The sequence below is a fragment of the Bufo bufo genome, chromosome 9, assembly GCF_905171765.1.
Source record: "Bufo bufo chromosome 9, aBufBuf1.1, whole genome shotgun sequence".
NCBI lineage: Eukaryota > Metazoa > Chordata > Amphibia > Anura > Bufonidae > Bufo > Bufo bufo.
Genome location: NC_053397.1, coordinates 14,412,023 through 14,433,050, shown reverse-complemented (window position 1 = coordinate 14,433,050; position 21,028 = coordinate 14,412,023). Strand labels below are relative to the sequence as shown.

Below are 21,028 nucleotides of genomic sequence, written 5' to 3'. Positions count from 1 at the left end.
ACGCTATTTATGAAGCTATCTACCTAATAATTCCGCTGTATCATGTATGGACCTTGCTCACATAACAAAACACAAATAATCCTGCAATACGCCTGAAATGTGTACTCTGGTGGCATTAGACAGTGCTGCAGCCAGGAGAGGGTTAAACGTGAGTGTGAATGGGCTCCACCCCCCGTGTGTGTCCCTCCCAGGCCGCCTCTGGCGCCCTCTGGCGGTGAGCGGCGGTACTGCAGCGCCCTGGGAAGTGAGATCGAGGCTGGAGTTCCAGTGGAAGCTGCGCTGCATTCCTTCCCATTCATGCTGAGCGGCTACATTGTATCAGGCGCCGGGGCTCCGGACATGGCAGCGGGCGCCGCTCTCGCAGTAAGTCACCCGCCTTCCCCGGGAGGGAACTTTTCTTGCTTGTTCCTCGAGGAGGGAATCTGCAGCCTGCACAATCGGGGGGCTGAGACCTGCGGGAGCCCGGGGCTGGGAGCAGGGGATCGGGCTGCCTGCTCTGGATCTGAGGGGTGTGGGGGTCTATGCAGGGCAGCTGCACTGGGCATGGAGATGATGGGGGTACTCCTTCAGAGTGGTCACTGGAGGGGGGGTGCACCCAGACCCCCTCTACCCCCCCCCATGGTTCACTATGTACATTGCACATGTGTGTGAGCCCACAGTCTGGGGTGCCCTCACACATGGGCTGTGGTGCCCCCTTGGCCAGTGCCATGCTGCAGAGAGAGGCTGCACTGCGCTGGCTGGAGTTGTCAGGGGCTGGGGATGTGGTGGCATTGCTGATGAGACTGCAGGAGCCAGGAAGCGATGCCAGCCTCATCAAGTGGCAGCGATCGGGCATCCCGCTGGGCGTTAGGGTGATCTGTGGGTCATAGATGGCACCAGTACCCACCACAGACACATTGGCACCTCTACCACCCCACTTTCCTTTCACCCTCCTGTAAGATCGTGATTTGGGATGTTTGGCTTCCATGCAGAGCGTCCTCTTAGTTTGGAGACACTACTCCCCCCACCATCCTTCTATGCAGCAGGAAAGCAATTAATCACATTCGCCCCTATACCGTGACCTGGGGATTTTTTCCGGTGGCGCTATACGTTGTGTGTCCAGGGCTGCGGTATAGGTTGGCGCTATGTGCATACCGGGCAAAAACCTGAATAGATTATTTAATTTCTCCCCCCCCCTCCACTGCCGCCTTTCCTTGGGGCATTGTTAACACCTTAGTAACCAGTCCTGCGGTGGCGCAGCAGGGAAAGGGTTAAGTATCTGAGGTTAAAATGGGGCGGAAATCTTTTTCTCCCCCCCCCCCCTTCCTTCTGCGGAGATCAGTGGCGTGCATCTCGCCCGAGAGAAGGGGGACGCTTTGTATTGGATGGAGGGAGCAGGTAGAAGGCAGAGGACCCGTTAGGACGGTGCAAGCGGATTTAGAGCGGAGACCGCGGAAGACGAGGCTGCGGCGGCGAACGATGCCCACCCTGAGTGCTTACGGTCTGCTGAATGGAGGAGAGCTGCTCGCTGCCAGCTGTGTGCCAGGGTACCGCCGGCTATCCCTGCACCTGTGAGTAGATAGATGGCAGCGCCTCGTGTGCTTTCTAGAAATACCGCGGAGGTGCCAGGAGCCGGGGCGGGGGGCGCCGGATCTCTCGCTGCCGGTGCAGGGAAGGAATGTGCTTTTCCGGAGTCTGTGGGATTTGTTGGCACAAGGTGGCGTTAACCCCTTTCTCTGGAGGTATCGGTAGACGGTGGGTGAGCCAGCTTGGCATTGTCCTGATTTCATCCGGGATTTACAGGGACTGCGGGCTCATGCTGTGTCCCGGGAAGAAGGGGATGGTGTTCTAGGGAGAAGTTTATGATGCGTGTGATGGAAAAGTAGGGGATAAGGGGGCGCTTGTCGGGTGAAAGTGTCTCCGTACAGGGGTGCCCTCGTATATATCGTACCCTGTGTGCGGTGCATGGAGACAATATGGGTGGGGGGGGGGGGGGGCTTATATATATATGTGTGTGTGTGGTGCATGGAGACAATATGCGGGGGCATTATATATGGTGTAAGGCTATCCACTGACTTCCATGTGCCCGTGTACAGTGTATGTGTGTGTAATGTATAGATTGTACAGCATAGGGACACTGTGTACGGTATATCGGCAGGTGTGTACGTACATTTATATATTGAATAGTGCCGGGTGGTGTGTACAGATAGGTGTGAATGTATAGCGGTTACATATTTAGGTGTCTGGATAGTGTGAATATTTTTGCATTGTGTATATGTGGTATTTTATGTGCATAGATAGATGCATATATTTTGGCGCAGTAAATGCGTGTATTGCCTCTCTGTAGATGTGTTTATCGTATACATGTGGATATTTTTGTATGATCTCTATGGCAGGCGTCTGTACCCAGCTGGTGTGAATGTTAGTGTATGCCTCTGTGGCAGGTATACGTATGTTGTGTCTGGACGCTGTGATGGGGGTTGTTATTTATAGTATATGTCAGATAGGTGTGAGTATTTTTGCATTATGTGTATGGATGGGTGTGAATATTTTTATGCAGTGGATGTATGTCTGGCAGGTATATGTATGTATACGGGCTGTTGGCTGTGTCACGGTGTGTGAGCGGTTATTGGCACCGCTGGTGGTGGCCGTCTCTTCGTTTTATGACCCTGCGCAGAGGGCTGCCGGTACCTCGGCCACAATGCAGTCCTCCTCATTGCCAAGAACTGGGGAGCAGATTTTGCCACTGTTTTCCAGAACAGGCGGTCATTGTGTTCCACAGTCAGGGACCGGCGTACCCCCAGATTCTTCAGGGTCATGATTTGGACTCCATGGAGGCCGCGGCCGCTGTATGAGTCCAGATGAGACTGTACATGTGATGTCACCGGTCTGCCGCCTCTCCCCGTCACCTGCTGCGCTACGGTATATGTTGCAGCGCTGTCATAGACTGTACAGGTCGGCACAGCCAAGGCCGGGAGCAGAAGAGTGCTCCATCTGAAGTGCAGTTCAAAAAGAAAGTACCCCCCTCCCATTAACCCCCTCCCCCAAGCTGATATTTCCACATGTCCTCAGCAAATGGTCCCAAAATCTCCTTTAAACTGTTGCAGCTGCCGGGGCCGCCTGACCCTGGTGCCCTTTAACCTGCTGTGTTTGGAGGTGGGGGGTGCTCCGGCCTGGTACGCCACACGCTAACTTCTTAAAGGGGTGGTCACAACTATTTCATCGTTACTATTGGGGAAAGGGCATGGCTGTGGGTACCTCAAGTGGTGATGACAGTCGCTTGTGTATTTGTAATGCAGTTGGTATACACTGAAAAACACGGCAGTCATGGGCACAAAGCTTGCATGGCACCTTATAAACTGGGCATTGGACCCATGCCCTGCTTGTTGGTCATTCCTTGCCTTGGAGGGGCATCGGCGGTGCTTGCTGGCCACACGTCTAGTGCCCCCTTCATGTCTCTGCGTCCATCTTCTCACAGGTCATTGACTTTTTTTTTATACATTTTTGTTTTTTTAAAAATCTTTTTCTATTTTTGCCCAGAAAAATGGCAGCAGCGCGGTGTATGTGGCCACCAGGTGCAGAGCCATATTATTCTTCGAGTATGTGGCTTTAGGGATCCTGTGCTGCTGCAAAACTACAACTCCTAGCGTGCACTGGCCTGTTGGTCTAATACTAGTCCCAACTAGTGACTGTCCAGCTGTCGCAAAACTACAACTCCCAGCATGTCGGCACCATTTACTTCCCAATGATGGCGGATGAAAGGAATTTTCCTTTTTACGTGGTGTGATAATGTGCTCATTTCCAGGTGTTTTTAGGTTGTATTCAAGATGGTGGAGGGGGCAGGGGTGGCATATGTCGTGTTGGTTGGTCTGATACTAGTCCCAACCGGTGGCTGTCCAGCTGTCTCAAAACTACAACTCCCAGCATGCCCTGACAGCCTCGGCTATATGACTGTTGGTCTAATACTAGTCCCAACCAGTGACTGTCCAGCTCTTGCAAAACTACAACTCCCAGCATGCCCTGACAGCCCCAGTTAGGTCTGTTGGTCTAAGACTAGTCCCAACCAGTGCCTGTCCAATTGTCACAAAACTACAACTCCCAGCATGCCCTGACCGCCTCGGGCATGTCTGTTGGTCTAATACTAGTCCCGACCAGTGACCCTTTAGCTGTCTCAAAACCACAACTCCCATCATGCTGTGACAACAGCAGGTAGGTCTGCTGGTTTAATATTAGTCCCAACCATGCCCTGCTAAGGTCTCGCGGGAAGCTGTAGTTTTGCAACTCCATTTTGCAATTAGGGCATGCTAGGAGTTGTCGTTTTGCACCTGGAGCATCATAGATCATAGGTTTGCTCTAAAGGTTAGGAAATAGGGATTATCAAGTGTCTTTTGTTAGGGAGGGATTGGCCCAGTCTTGGATGTTGGGGGTGATGGTCCTTGCTTTTTGCCAGCGCCCCCATGACCTGGGTAGACTTGTTTGGGTGGTTTTTGAATGAAGCCTTTCCCTGCTGTGTTGAAAGATAAATCCCGGGGACTGGCTCGGCGCAGAAGTCTCTGAGGACTGTTTGCCAGGCCCTGAGTGACGGGCGTCAGGCCTGCCGAGCAGCGGATTCCTTTTAGAGCTGCTTGGGACTAATGGGTGACAACATGGAAGCGTCCGGCCACGTGGCACAGTGGGCCGTATGCCCACAAAGGGTTATTTTCTGCTGCAGTCACACGAGCGGGAGCAGTTTTGCTACGTACTAATCCTGTGCATAGCAAATAGTCCGGTAATCCGGCATCTGATAATCTGTGCTTCCTATGCGTTTCCATCATGGCCTGATATTAGGAGGAGTGCATTTTAAGAGCGTCATAGGCACGCTTGCCGGTCTAAGACACAGGTTGCTAGCTTGTCTGTTACAAAACTACAACTCTCATCATCTCTGCTGTTAATTATTGCACCATTCTAGGCCAACGTTCCCTAATGTCCATCACTGGTGGTCCGCATAAACCAGTTCAACTGACTGTCTGGCCCCTACTGACCTTTTTAAGGAAACAAGTGTTTGGCATACGTTGGGTTAAATCCAGTGATACATTCCAGTGTTAAAATTTTGTTTCCAAGGCAACCAACTTCTTCTTTATAGACTTCTCGGTAACCGCTCATCAGGTCAATTAATTTGCTTTTTAGGAAACAAAATGCGAATCTCCCCCTCGTAGTTTGTGCTGTATTTTCGGTCCCATAGCCCTAGCCTACGTTATTGATCGACGGGTCCGAGTCTCCGGAGGAGGGAGGGGGCGTGACCTTTCATGGAACGGAGTTGCTTTGCATCACGCGAATTGGCTGATTCGACTTGAAATCTCGCTTTTTGTACTAAAAACTTTTTGGGATACGATTTATTAAGTATTTAGCTCTCATTATTTTTCATGTTTTTTTGACCACTGGGTGGCACTGTTCAGTGTGAGTCTATGGCAGGAGCTCCATGTGCCTAGGTGTAAAATCTGAGACCTGACGTTTGATTTACCTCATTATTACACCAATTAATGTACCCCTAATCTGTAACGCCTTCCCCGTCGCCATCTTGAAAGCAGTTTCACATTATACAAGTTGACTGGCTCTACTAATACATGTGCTAGGAGTGTTTAGTAGGTGTTTTTGGATGATAATCCCATGGATGGAGTAGGGCTTGTTCAATATCTGCATCCAGGCAGTGTCTTACTAGTGTTCATTGTATTTTGTCCACTAGGTGGTGCTGTTATGTTTTAACCCCTGGGTGTTGCAGTTTATTGCATTACAACCACCATGTGGCGCTGCTTCTTGCATTTTGTTGACCAGGTGGGGCCATTCCTTGCATTTTGGCCACCAGGTGGCTCCATTCTTAGCATTTTGGCCATCAGGAGGTGCTGTTCTTTGCATTTTGGGCACCAGGTGGATCGGTTCTTTGCCTTTTGGCCCCCCAGGTGGCCCTGTTCGTTGCATTTTGGCCCCCCAGGTGGCCCTGTTCGTTGCCTTTTGGCCCCCCAGGTGGCCCTGTTCGTTGCATTTTGGCCCCCCAGGTGGCCCTGTTCGTTGCATTTTGGCCCCCCAGGTGGCCCTGTTCGTTGCATTTTGGCCCCCCAGGTGGCCCTGTTCGTTGCATTTTGGCCCCCCAGGTGGCCCTGTTCGTTGCATTTTGGACCCCCAGGTGGCCCTGTTCGTTGCATTTTGGCCCCCCAGGTGGCCCTGTTCGTTGCATTTTGGACCCCCAGGTGGCCCTGTTCGTTGCATTTTGGCCCCCCAGGTGGCCCTGTTCGTTGCATTTTGGCCCCCCAGGTGGCCCTGTTCGTTGCATTTTGGCCCCCCAGGTGGCCATGTTCGTTGCATTTTGGCCCCCCAGGTGGGCATGTTCGTTGCATTTTGGCCCCCCAGGTGGCCATGTTCGTTGCATTTTGGCCCCCCAGGTGGCCCTGTTCGTTGCATTTTGGCCCCCATACATATGTATACAATCGGTGATATAATGTTGGATTATCATTAGACTAAGGCTACATGCACACGACCGTATGTGTTTTGCGTTCCGAAAAAAAAATAAAGGATGACTTCCGTATGCCATGTGTTTATTTACATTTTTTTTGCGGATCTATTATAACAATGCCTAAAACGGACAAGAATAGGACATGTTCTATTTTTTTTGCGGGGCTATGGAACGGACATACTGATGCGGACACCACACGGTGTGCTGTCCGCATTTTTTGCAGACCGATTGAAATGAATGGGTCCGCATCCTATCCGCAAAAAAAACGGATCGGACACAAAAACAAACCACGTTCGTGTGCATGTAGCCTAACCGACACACCGATTGTTATGTTAGAGACACATTTGGCGCAGTATCTGTGCGGTGTATAGCGTCGGTGTATTCCAGGCTGCTGTGTATCTCACTGTTTGCACCTTTTACTGCTGAAAAAGCCATTCTGGTGGTGACGTCTCCTGTGTACGGATTGCCTGCAGCGGGCATAGTCCTCTACGATGAGAAGGTGGAATCCATATAACTCTCTGCTTTAGCCTCAGTGGGACGTGCGCTCTGCAGAGATACTTGCGCTGTAATATTAACCATATTTATTCCCCGGCCTGGGAGGAGAGGAGCTCCCTTACCAATCACATTAAGCCCTGTTCCAGCTAGTGGCTTCTGTGTGTTTGGGCCTGCAGGGGAAATCTTATTGAATACAGTTATGAATAGTTAATATCATACACACATCATCGCTCTGCAGGGTCCGGGGTGAGAGGATGCTTAACATCTCCAGCATCTATAGACTTAAATTGTTTTTAGCCATTATACGGAGTCTGCGCTGCTGAGGATTCTGCATGTATTATGCATTTCTAGGACATACGTTTCCTGCATTCTCTATTTTATTTCGATTTTCCTCAGCTGTGTGTGTGCACCGTATCTCTGTGTGACCACAGGCATGTATGAATGAAAGTGCCGGCCTGTATCAGTGTGTTTGTATGCACATGCAAAAATCATGGATGGGGCAGTCTGCATGTGTGTGTGCATGAATGACGGGGCAGTCTGCATGCGTGTGTGCATGGATGACGGGGCAGTCTGCATGCGTGTGTGCATGGATGACGGGGCAGTCTGCATGCGTGTGCGCATGGCTGACGGGGCAGTCTGCATGCGTGTGCGCATGGCTGACGGGGCAGTCTGCCTGCGTGTGCGCATGGCTGACGGGGCAGTCTGCCTGCGTGTGCGCATGGCTGACGGGGCAGTCTGCCTGCGTGTGCGCATGGCTGACGGGGCAGTCTGCATGCGTGTGCGCATGGCTGATGGGGCAGTCTGCATGCGTGTGCGCATGGCTGACGGGGCAGTCTGCATGCGTGTGCGCATGGCTGACGGGGCAGTCTGCATGCGTGTGCGCATGGCTGACGGGGCAGTCTGCATGCGTGTGCGCATGGCTGACGGGGCAGTCTGCATGCGTGTGCGCATGGCTGACGGGGCAGTCTGCATGCGTGTGCGCATGGCTGACGGGGCAGTCTGCATGCGTGTGCGCATGGCTGACGGGGCAGTCTGCATGCGTGTGCGCATGGCTGACGGGGCAGTCTGCATGCGTGTGCGCATGGCTGACGGGGCAGTCTGCATGCGTGTGCGCATGGCTGACGGGGCAGTCTGCATGCGTGTGCGCATGGCTGACGGGGCAGTCTGCATGCGTGTGCGCATGGCTGACGGGGCAGTCTGCATGCGTGTGCGCATGGCTGACGGGGCAGTCTGCATGCGTGTGCGCATGGCTGACGGGGCAGTCTGCATGCGTGTGCGCATGGCTGACGGGGCAGTCTGCATGCGTGTGCGCATGGCTGACGGGGCAGTCTGCATGCGTGTGCGCATGGCTGACGGGGCAGTCTGCATGCGTGTGCGCATGGCTGACGGGGCAGTCTGCATGCGTGTGCGCATGGCTGACGGGGCAGTCTGCATGCGTGTGCGCATGGCTGACGGGGCAGTCTGCATGCGTGTGCGCATGGCTGACGGGGCAGTCTGCATGCGTGTGCGCATGGCTGACGGGGCAGTCTGCATGCGTGTGCGCATGGCTGACGGGGCAGTCTGCATGCGTGTGCGCATGGCTGACGGGGCAGTCTGCATGCGTGTGCGCATGGCTGACGGGGCAGTCTGCATGCGTGTGCGCATGGCTGACGGGGCAGTCTGCATGCGTGTGCGCATGGCTGACGGGGCAGTCTGCATGCGTGTGCGCATGGCTGACGGGGCAGTCTGCATGCGTGTGCGCATGGCTGACGGGGCAGTCTGCATGCGTGTGCGCATGGCTGACGGGGCAGTCTGCATGCGTGTGCGCATGGCTGACGGGGCAGTCTGCATGCGTGTGCGCATGGCTGACGGGGCAGTCTGCATGCGTGTGCGCATGGCTGACGGGGCAGTCTGCATGCGTGTGCGCATGGCTGACGGGGCAGTCTGTGTGTATGGGCGCAGTCCACATGTTTGCATGGATGGAGGCAGTCTGCATGTGTGTTTTCGCATGGATGGGGGCAGTAAGTGTGTGTGCACGCATGGATGGGGCAGTCTGCGCATGGAGGGGGCAGTCTGCGTGTGTTTTCGCATGGAGGGGGCAGTCTGCGTGTGTGTGCATGGATAGAGGTGGTCTGCGTGCTTGTGCGCATGTATGGGGGTGGCCCTGGTGTATGCACCAGAATATCTAATATTCTGGATAATCACATGGATTGAGTGGAGTTGGCGATTTCTGGTGCAGGACCATGTGATATGGAGGGGTCTGTGCTTCTGGCCAGCGCTGTTTTTGGCCTCTGGAATGTGGACTCCTGGTGTCTTTTGTTACCTTTTCACTTGGGGACGGTGGGAATCAGAGCAATTAAATAGCTTCCCAAGTAAGGGACGGGGTTAAAGGTCATGAGGAGAAGCCATGTGACTGTCTGTGAAAATGATCCCATGTGTGACCTGAAGGGATGCAGCTTTTTTTTTTGTTTGCCTTAGAAGAGGGCGGCCGCCTCCAGGTTCCTGACCTGAACTGAATTTAGAAATCTCTGCCCTCCTCTCCTTCATTTACAAGTCTTTAAAACCAGTTTCTGTCGGACTCCCTGCTGGTAAATAGGGGGGTATCGGGTGTCCGCCCCCATCCGAGCAAAGGTACAGCTGCAATAGCGGCCGCATGAAATTATGTTTAGTGAAGTTTAATGAATCATCTGTTACTTGGTAGGAAAACATTAATTAAAAAGTTATACCGAAACTAGCAATTTCTCAAAAAGTATATAAAATATACCAAACTTATGTACATAATATATCAATTAAAAAAATATACAAAAAGGTATAAAAATATCTAAAATGGTCTAAATGGGATATAAACATATACAAAGTATAGAAAATAGAAATTTCTAAAAAGTATGCTTATATAAATTAAAAAATCCCCCAAAAAATATCAATAAAATTTTAAAAGTACAAAGGTATAAAATATTTATTTTTTCTCTTTAGTTCTTTATTAATGACATAAAATACAATGCAAAAAGAACAAATAACACTCCGGTATCCATTATACCATTTCAGGCCTCTTGCTGCAGGAGGGGAAAAAAAATAGTTTTTAGGGCTCATGCACACAAACGTATTTTCTTTCTGCGTCCGTTCCGTTTTTTGTTTTTTTTTGCGGACTGTATGTGGAACGATTCATTTCAATGGGTCCGCAAAAAAAACGGTGTGTATTTCCGTTCCACCCAAAAATTGTACATGTCCTATTATTGTCCGCATTACAGACAAGGATAGGACTGTTCTATTAGGGGCCGGCTGTTCTGTTCTGCAAAATACGGAATGCACACGGACGTCATCCGTATTTTTTGCAGATCCGTTTTTTGTGGAACGCAAAATACATACATTAGTGTGCATGAGCCCTTATATATAGGTGTGAAAGATATGACATTAAGGAAAGGATTTTATTAATTTTTTTCGTAAAAGGGTTTATAATTTTTTTTATTTTTAACAGGTCTGTTTGCAGAAACAGCGCTCCTCTTGTTTTCAGGCTGTGTCTGGTATTGCAGCCCAGCACCATCCACTTACGTTTCCCATTCATTGAAAAGTGGTGAAATATGCAGAGCAAACATATATATATTTATTTTATTTTTTTCACAAAGAGACTATAAATTTTCCTAAAATAAATACCTGTGCAGGATAGTCTGTATCTGGCGCCGTGTTAATGAAGATGCAGGGTCTGATACACGAGGCCGATATGCTGATGTTGTACAGCGCCCGCCGCGGCTATTTCCATAAGAATACAGGTTGTCAAGTGCTCGGCAATGCCGTATAAATTAGCCACCTAGCTGGGCTTTGTGTGTGAACAGAGAAGACATTGAAGATCAGACAACCATGAATCATGTCATGCGGACTGAAGGGTTTAATGGGCCCATCCACCTAAGGCCAGAATTCATCCTGTATCGGGTGTTGGGGGGGGGGGGGGAGGTGCATAAATTACATTGCTGATTCCCTGATTGAAGGCGCTCCCTGTGACCCATGAAGGAAAGTGTCCAACTCGGCCCCCTTGCTTGTGAGAACACGGATGATATTTGAAACGTTTAATGTATGGTGACTTCCCCTTTAAGAAAGGCATTAACACAAACCTTAGAGTAAGGCCTCATGCACACGACCGTTGTTGTGTCCCGTGTCCGTTGTTCCGTTTTCTGTGATTTTCTGCGGACCCATCGACTTTCAATGGGTCCGTTGAAAACTCAGATAATGCACCGTTTGTCATCCATGTCCGTGATCCGTGTTTCCAGTCCATCAAAAAAATATGACCTGTCCTATTTTTTTCACGGACAACGGTTCGCGAACTCATTCAAGTCAATGGGTTAGTGAAAAAACACAGAGGCACACAAGATTGTCGTCCGCGTCCGTTTTTTTTCTATCATTTGCAAGGCAAACTTGACTTAGATTTTTTTTTCATGTCTGGTGATCCTCCAAAAGTCAAGGAAGACACACGGAAACAAAAACGGAAAAGGATCACGGAACCCCATTTTGCGGACCGTGAAAAAATACTGTCGTGTGCATGAGGCCTTACCGATATGTTGTCGGCCAAAGATTTCTCGTTTCGTTAACCGCAGCCAGTTAGGTTCCAGCTTACGCCAATCTGGATGGTTGCTATTGCTTACTGTTACCAAAATGGCTGAGGGTAGAAGTTATAGGGAGGTTGACTTGGGGAGAATACTCCGTTCACCACGAGGGCACGTAATAGTGAACATAATAGTGAAAAGGAATGTTAGGCAACCAGTGAAGCTCATTTGAGGGCTCGCGAGCAAACTCGGCTCTTGGGGGTCATTTAAATCTGAAGGACAAGAGCCAAGAAGGACCTCCTCGGTTCCCATTTATTCCTTCCATACCCCGGTTATTTTGAAGAGAACACTACATTGTAGGAGGCATGTTTTGACGGAACACACGTGTGTTCGCCGCTGCTTCCTGTTGCATTACATGTTTTACTTGCGCTAATCTCACTCATGTAAGCTGCGGCTGCAGTGCAGGGCCGGTCGGGGCATGCACGGCCCGTACCGGTAGACATAACACCTACAGCACCCATTAGTGACAGTCATGTGCATACCATGGAAAAATACGCCGAGTCCTCCTTTTGTTTCTCAGCCACCTGTCTAACCTTTTCAGAGCCCCGCAGCGCTTGTCATAATTGCGACTTCCTTGGGTTATGTTCTGCCTTGCAGGTGAAAACAAAGAGAAGTATTCAAAGATTGTACATTTCTGTACCTGTGAGGTACGTCTAATGGCGTGCAAAGATTTATGATTGAGGCACCTGCAAGGGAAATATGGCTGCCTTGCAACAGGCCTTGATGCCTGGGCTGACCAGTATAGGTCTCCATGCTCTTGTGAGGACCAGTACGGTAACCTTCTATACTATAGAAGTGATGATAGTCTCCATGCTTTTGTGAGGACCATCATGGTCACCTTCTGTATCACAGAAGTGATGATAAAGTCTCCATGCTCCTGTGAGGACAAGTATGGTCACCTATTATACCATAGAAGTGATTGTAAGGTCTCCATGCTCTTGTGAGGACCAGTATGGTCACCTATTATACCATAGAAGTGATCATAAGGTCTCCATGCTCTTGTGAGGACCAGTATGGTCACCTATTATACCATAGAAGTGATGATAGGGTCTCCATGCTCTTGTGAGGACCAGTATGGTCACCTATTATACCATAGAAGTGATGATAGGGTCTCCATGCTCTTGTGAGGACCAGTATGGTCACCTATTATACCGTAGAAGTGATTGTAGGGTCTCCATGCTCTTGTGAGGACCAGTATGGTCACCTATTATACCATAGAAGTGATGATGGGGTCTCCATGCTTTTGTAAGGACCAGTATGGTCACCTATTATACCGTAGAAGTGATTGTTGGGTCTCCATGCTCTTGTGAGGACCAGTATGGTCACCTATTATACCGTAGAAGTGATTGTAGGGTCTCCATGCTCTTGTGAGGACCAGTATGGTCACCTATTATACCATAGAAGTGATGATAGGGTCTCCATGCTCTTTTGAGGACCAGTATGGTCACCTATTATACCATAGAAGTGATGGTAGGGTCTCCATGCTCTTGTGAGGCCCAGTATGGTGACTTTCTATGTCGTAGAAGGGATGATAAAGTCTCTATGCTCTTGTGAGGACTAGTACATTTACCTTCTGTACTTTAGAAGTGAAAACGTCTCTGTGCTCTTGTAAAGACCAGCACGGTCAACTACTATACCATGGAAGTTGAGATAAAGTCTCCATGCTCTGGTGAGGACCAGTGTGGTGACTTTCTGTACTGTAAAAGTGATGATAAAGTCTGCATTCTCTTGTGAGGACTAGTATGGTCACCTTTAATACCATTAAAGTGATGATGAAGGGCCAGCTCAGGTTCTCACCTTCTATGATGTTTGTGGTGTAAACCTTCTCGGGACAGGTACCACCATGTTAGAAAATGAGGAATTGGCCTGAAGGGAAAGCCTACAAGGGATGTGGTGCAGGCCAGTAGACAGGTTCCTCCTGTTCCTTGATAGAGGCTGTGTAAGACCCTGGGGAGCATGGCTCCTTGTTGAGATGTTAGTGGTTAGAAATAATATGGATGTACCTGGATGAAGAAGTGGTAACAGGGACTATATTTAGTTTTTTTCTTTTACTCTACATAAGTCCATAGATGGTGGTTTTTGTGAGCAGAGCGAACCTTGTATTACAGATTACCTTCTGTTGGCCCTGTGAGTGCCTGAGTATGGGTAGAGCTGACACCCCAAATTTAGGAAAATAAGGGACAGTCCCTGCAAATTCTGGACTTTAGGCGACTATGGAGAAGTCACGATTTGCATTCCTGACCCATGTGCGTGCTCGTCAGGGACGGTTACATTTAGAAGCTGTTCTTTCTCATTTTGACTAATTGGTTACACCCAGAGATCCTGCAGATTCCATTGTCCTGGTTCAGGTCCAATGTTAGACATGGAACATATTTTAGGCGTGATGTCAGCCATGTGGAGAGGGTGTTTGTTTAGTGGTGCTCATGCAGCCGCAGATGATTCCCATTAGGAAAACAGTCACATTTTTCCTCAACAGAACCAGCACATGTACGCTGCGGAGGCATGAAACACCCTACAAATATCTAAAAATCCCCATTACGTCAGTCCCTGAGCTGTTCCGTCCTGCTTTTAAAACGTTATATAGCGGGTGACGACCATTAAAGTCGTGTCTGGTTCGAAAATGTATTTTTATATACCCTCAGTTAATAGAGCCCCTCCCTCCATTCAAGACCAAAGTCTCTCTTGCACTGGAGGACCCAGCATGCCAATGCATTTCAATAGGGACAGTGTAATGCTATATTTGCCCTGCGGTGGCGCTGTGGTGCAGGTTCCACTGCAGATTGCATCCCATTGCTTGGGTTACAGCAAGATGTGATCAGTTTAGATTTGGAGGATCCCTCTTAATATAAAGGTCTTGTCCAAAGAAAACAATCCCTTAAAGGACATTGGGTGACTACTCCTGTAAGCTACAGCTGTGGTCATGTTAGTAGTCATTCGGCTTTCCCTGACGAGAATCGCCTATATAGAATTTGTTGCACGACTGAAGGATTTTTAGGGATTTATACAGATGTTTTTAGGACTACAGCATGGCACTTAAAGAGCACATGTCAGCAGGATCAACCCCATTTAAATTTGGCATACTACCGAATAGAGTTGATCCTGCTGATCAAAATGATACCTGCCTTGTGAAAATCGGTTGTGGCGTTCTTGAGAAAAACAAGATTTTTATTCTTTAAGCAAATGAGGGCTTTAGTGCACTGAGGGGGCGTGGCCACACTGGAAAGCTGAGATTCTAAGGTGCACCAAGGGGCCCGGCCACGCCCCTAAGTGCACTGGACCCTCATTTATATAAAGAATAAAAGTCTGTTTTTCTCGGAAACTCCACCACCGATTTTCATAAGACGGGTATCAATTTACTCAGCAGGATCGATCCTTCCAGGCAGTAGGAGGTTGATCCTGATGTTAGGTGCCCTTTAAAGGAATGATTATTTACTGCGAGGAGCTGGTGATCTGGTTTCTGATGTAGGAGGAGATGAGCTAGCACTCTTGCAGCATTCTTCTGGAGTGGGCGCAGTTTCCAGGCCACTGGAATGGAGGAATTCTGTAGTAGATGGAACTGAGGAGTCTCATGATGAGTGATGGTGAAAAGTGTGATAGAAGGAAGATTAATTATTGATCGGGCCGCTATAACGGCTCTTGAATCTTATCTGAAAGTAGATAATGAATATTCTTCATTCATACCGTGCCGTCATTGCTGATCTGATGTCTGTGTTGTCGATATACCTTATTGTGTGTAGGGGCAAATGGGTGATACCCCTTAATAATGAAGTGTTTCCTGTTACTGACCCCCCAGTCATGTGACTGCAACACGACGTTCCATCTGCCGATTGTGTGACTTCCTCCACTTCTAGCCCCGCCCCCCTGGACGGTGCAGGACTCTCCTTAGAAGTTATCTAAGCGCCTTCTTTTGTATTCTCTTTACCAAAATTCATTTCTGCTTTATTTTATATATATATATATATTTTTAAACTAAAATATTTTTTTTCCCAGCAAACTGTTTTTGGTATATATCCAAATAATTATCATTTCTGCTCAAGGCTAAAATAATTAGATAAGAAGAATCGGATTATTTTAATGAAGTATAAACAGCAGGGTAATAATTAAAAGCAACATAAAAGAATCATTACTGCAATTCATAGCGTAAGATAACATAAAATATATACCGTACTCACCTTACATGGTAATTGTAAAGTTCACTCCACCTGAGTACTCGCTTCTACCGCGCGCCATCTAGTATCCGCCGCTCATTACTTGGTGGACTGCTAGATGCATTATTTTCAGTATTGCAGGTGGAGTGGACTTTATTGCGCAGGTGCAAGTATATATGAACTATAGTATTATAAATCAGAGTCCCGACTCCCGACACCTCCACCGATCAGCTGTTCCAGGGAGCCACCGCACTCATGGGAACTCTGGGAAGCGCAGCTGGCCCCTGGCATCTCACCAAGCACAGCGCCGTCCATTGTATAGTGGTTGTTCTTGGTATTGCACCTCAGCCTCATTCACTTCAATGGGTCTGAGCTGCGCCTAGGTCATGTGACTGATGCACAGGGATATCACGTGGCCAAGGAAGAGGAACAGCTGATCAGTGGGGGGCCCGAAAGTCTTGCGGATAGGTCATTAATATTATTTATAGGATAGCCCCCTTAACTATTACCCTGCTGTTTATACTTTATTAAAATCTCACATTCTTCTTATCTAATTATTTTAGACTTGAGCGGCTACTATAATTATTTGAATATTTAATATTTTTTGTTCCGTGGTACTGGAGTTAGTCAGAGCACTCATATCGTTTTTTATACGTTTTTTTTTTTTTTTTTATAACCCAAACTGCTTTGTTGTGTTTTTGATTTTTTTACCTAAATGCACTTTTCCAGCATTTATTTTAATTTTCACTCTCTTCCAAACGGCTCTCCTGAATTTCCGGAACTGCATTTCGCCTGCTCCCATTTAAGCTGAGTAAATACGAGCTGTCTCCTTGGCGCATCCTGAATTTTAGTCACTTTTCCGAGACTTCGCCTACTGAGAGCGATAACGTTTTTTCGCCTCGTCCAGTGGGCGGGTAGATTCCCGTGCTGGAATGAATGGCTGGGTACATAAGTCACAGGACGGTAAATGACGCAGGCTGTAACCTGTACGCCGTCTACACGGATGCTCCAGGGGAAGAGATTTTGTGAAGTGATGGCTGTGCAGGGCTGGTAATATGAAATATTTAGTAGCACTCTGGTGCTCTCGTGACGTGCCCCTCCTGCTTCTGCGGCTGACTCTGCTAATCTGAGGTGTACACGAGGCTGCGCGCCTGTCGTCAGCATTCATTATTAACGTGTTTTTTCCATCACTCCATATTCAGAGTGATAGTTAGGGTGTGAACATCCGAGTTTGAGCTTTTAACTCCATCCTTGTCTATGGCGCCGTTATAAATCGCCGCGGCTGTAGCATGAAGCATTCCAAATGAATCGGGCTTTCTCTAATGCAGTTATAGTCACATTCCGACAATCCGGCACTCAGCAATTCCGTAGTATCGGAAGAATCTGTTTTCTTTGGCTAGGGGTGATCTGATCAGTATGGATCGATTTTCTACCTCTTCAGGGAGCTCTTCATTTACCACCTACAGTCACCTGTACAATGGGAGGTGAGGAGAATCTTTAGCCCCGTAGAAGGCGTCTCGCTGTTGAAGAAAACAATGGGTTAATTACTCATTTGCTTAAGTTTTATAGGATCAGCAGTCGTACAGAACTGGTGTAGCGACATTTCCCCTATTGTCAGTTGTGAGAGATGATGAGTATCAATTACTTGGTCATCCAGGACTGTCTGTCCGCAGAGATCAGTGTATCACATTTGCACCTTAGGCCGAATATCTCCGTGATACATGATACGGTGTGTGATCTGCAGCTGCTTGTCCTCAGTGCTGGGAATCCTGCACCAGTATTTATGTGAATATCCAGCCCCAACACTGCCGTATTCTGTCATTTCTGTACAAATATCTGGTTTAAAGCCACTAAACTTTAATATAGACTGAATATACAGAAAAGTGTTACACCTTTTATAATTACATCCTGTATTATACTCCAGAGCTGCACTCACTGTTCTGCTGGTGGAGTCACTGTGTACATAAATTACTTATCCTGTACTGACCCCGAGTTACATCCTGTATTATACTCCAGAGCTGCACTCACTATTCTGCTGGTGCAGTCACTGTGTACATACATTACTTATCCTGTACTGACCCCGAGTTACATCCTGTATTATACCCCAGAGCTGCACTCACTATTCTGCTGGTGCAGTCACTGTGTACATACATTACTTATCCTGTACTGACCCCGAGTTACATCCTGTATTATACTCCAGAGCTGCACTCACTATTCTGCTGGTGCAGTCACTGTGTACATTACTTATCCTGTACTGACCCCGAGTTACATCCTGTATTATACCCCAGAGCTGCACTCACTATTCTGCTGGTGCAGTCACTGTGTACATACATTACTTATCCTGTACTGACCCCGAGTTACATCCTGTATTATACCCCAGAGCTGCACTCACTATTCTGCTGGTGCAGTCACTGTGTACATACATTACATTACTTATCTTGTACTGATCCTGAGTTACATCCTGTATTATACTCCAGAGCTGCACTCACTATTCTGCTGGTGGAGTCACTGTGTACATACATTACTTATCCTGTACTGATCCTAAATTACATCCTGTATTATACCCCAGAGCTGCACTCACTATTCTGCTGGTGCAGTCACTGTGTACATACAGTCAGCTCCATAAATATTGGGACATCGACACAATTCTAACATTTTTGGCTCTATACACCACGACAATGGATTTGAAATAAAACAAACAAGATGTGCTTTACCTGCAGACTGTCAGCTTTAATTTGAGGGTATTTACATCCAAATCAGGTGAACGGTGCAGGAATTACAACAGTTTGTATATGTGCCTCCCACTTGTTAAGGAACCAAAAGTAATGGGACAGAATAATAATCATAAATCAAACTTTCACTTTTTAATACTTGGTTGCGAATCCTTTGCAGTCAATTACAGCCTGAAGTCTGGAACGCACAGACATCACCAGACGCTGGGTCTCATCCCTGGTGATGCTCTGCCAGGCCTCTACTGCAACTGTCTTCAGTTCCTGCTTGTTCTTGGGGCATTTTCCCTTCAGCTTTGTCTTCAGCAAGTGAAATGCAGCTCAATCTGATTCAGGTCCGGGGATTGACTCGGCCATTGCAGAACATTCCACTTCTTTCCCTTAAAAAACTCTTTGGTTGCTTTTGCAGTATGCTTTGGGTCATTGTCCATCTGCACTGTGAAGCGCCGTCCAATGAGTTCTGAAGCATTTGGCTGAATAGGAGCAGATAATATTGCCCGAAACACTTCAGAATTCATCCTGCTGCTTTTGTCAGCAGTCACATCATCAATAAATACAAGAGAAGCAGTTCCATTGGCAGCCATACATGCCCACGCCATGACACCACCACCACCATGCTTCACTGATGAGGTGGTATGCTTAGGATCATGAGCAGCTCCTTTCCTTCTCCATACTCTTCTCTTCCCATCACTCTGGTACAAGTTGATCTTGGTCTCATCTGTCCATAGGATGTTGTTCCAGAACGTTGAAGGCTTTTTTAGATGTCGTTTGGCAAACTCTAATCTGGCCTTCCTGTTTTTGAGGCTCACCAATGGTTTACATCTTGTGGTGAACCCTCTGTATTCACTCTGAAGTCTTCTCCTGATTGTTGACTTTGACACACATACACCTACCTCCTGGAGAGTGTTCTTGATCTGGCCAACTGTTGTGAAGGGGGTTTTCTTCACCAGGGAAAGAATTCTTCGGTCATCCACCACAGTTGTTTTCCGTGGTCTTCCGGGTCTTTTGGTGTTGCTGAGCTCACCGGTGCGTTCCATCTTTTTAAGAATGTTCCAAGCAGTTGTTTTGGCCAGGCCTAATGTTTTTGCTATCTCTCTGATGGGTTTGTTGTGTTTTTTCAGCCTAATGATGGCTTCCTTCACTGATAGTGACAGCTCTTTGGATCTCATCTTGAGAGTTGACAGCAACAGATTCCAAATGCAAATATCAGACTGGAAATGACCTCTGGACCTTTTATCTGCTCATTGTAATTGGGATAATGAGGGAATAACACACACCTGGCCATGGAACAGCTGAGAAGCCAAGTGTCCCATTACTTTTGGTCCCTTAACAAGTGGGAGACACATATGCAAACTGCTGTAATTCCTGCACCATTCACCTGATTTGGATGTAAATACCTCAGATTAAAGCTGACAGTCTGCAGGTAAAGCACATCTTGTCCGTTTCATTTCAAATCTATTATGGTGGTGTATAGAGCCAAAAATGTTAGAATTGTGTCGATGTCCCAATATTTATGGACCTGACTTTACATTACATTACTTATCCTCTACTGATCCTGAGTTATATCCTGTATTATACTCCAGAGCTGCACTCACTATTCTGCTGGTGCAGTCACTGTGTACATACATTACATTACTTATCCTGTACTGATCCTGAGTTATATCCTGTATTATACTCCAGAGCTGTACTCACTATTCTGCTGGTGCAGTCACTGTGTACATACATTACATTACTTTTCTTATACTGATCCTGAGTTACATCCTGTATTATACTCCAGAGCTGCACTCACTATTCTGCTGGTGCAGTCACTGTGTACATACATTACTTATCCTGTACTGATCCTGAGTTACATCCTGTATTATACTCCAGAGCTGCACTCACTATTCTGCTGGTGCAGTCACTGTGTACATACATTACATTACTTATCCTGTACTGATCCTGAGTTACATCCTGTATTATACTCCAGAGCTGCACTCACTATTCTGCTGGTGCAGTCACTGTGTACATACATTACATTACTTATCCTGTACTGATCCTGAGTTACATCCTGTATTATACTCCAGAGCTGCACTCACTATTCTGCTGGTGCAGTCACTGTGTACATACATTACATTACTTATCCTGTACTGATCCTGAGTTACATCCTGTATTATACTCCAGAGCTGCACTCACTATTCTGCTGGTGCAGTCACTGTGTACATACATTAGTTATCCTGTACTGATCCTGAGTTACATCCTGTATTATACTCCAGAGCTGCACTCACTATTCTGCTGGTGCAGTCACTGTGTACATACATTACTTATCCTGTACTGATCCTGAGTCACATCCTGTATTATACTCCAGAGCTGCACTCACTATTCTGCTGGTGCAGTCACTGTGTACATACATTACTTATCCTGTACTGATCCTGAGTCACATCCTGTATTATACTCCAGAGCTGCACTCACTGTTCTGCTGGTGGAGTCACTGTGTACATACATTACATTACTTATCCTGTACTGATCCTGAGTTACAGCTGTATTATACTCCAGAGCTGCACTCACTATTCTGCTGGTGCAGTCACTGTGTACATACATTAGTTATCCTGTACTGATCCTGAGTTACATCCTGTATTA

At 47.6% G+C, this 21,028-nt stretch overlaps 1 protein-coding gene across 3 annotated transcripts in view; it reads left to right on the top strand.

Annotated features, from left to right (window-relative positions):
- The first annotated feature begins 244 nt into the window (after positions 1 to 244).
- Positions 245 to 21,028, top strand: part of PLXNA1 (plexin A1) — a 278,496-nt gene continuing 257,712 nt past the window's right edge. For 2 of the 3 annotated variants that reach the window (XM_040408573.1, XM_040408571.1), the window contains exon 1: positions 245 to 363. The gene's annotated coding sequence lies outside the window, so the exon portion shown is untranslated. Of the gene's footprint in view, positions 364 to 1,348; positions 1,551 to 21,028 lie in introns of those variants that run through there. The other variant, XM_040408572.1, reaches the window with a different exon arrangement.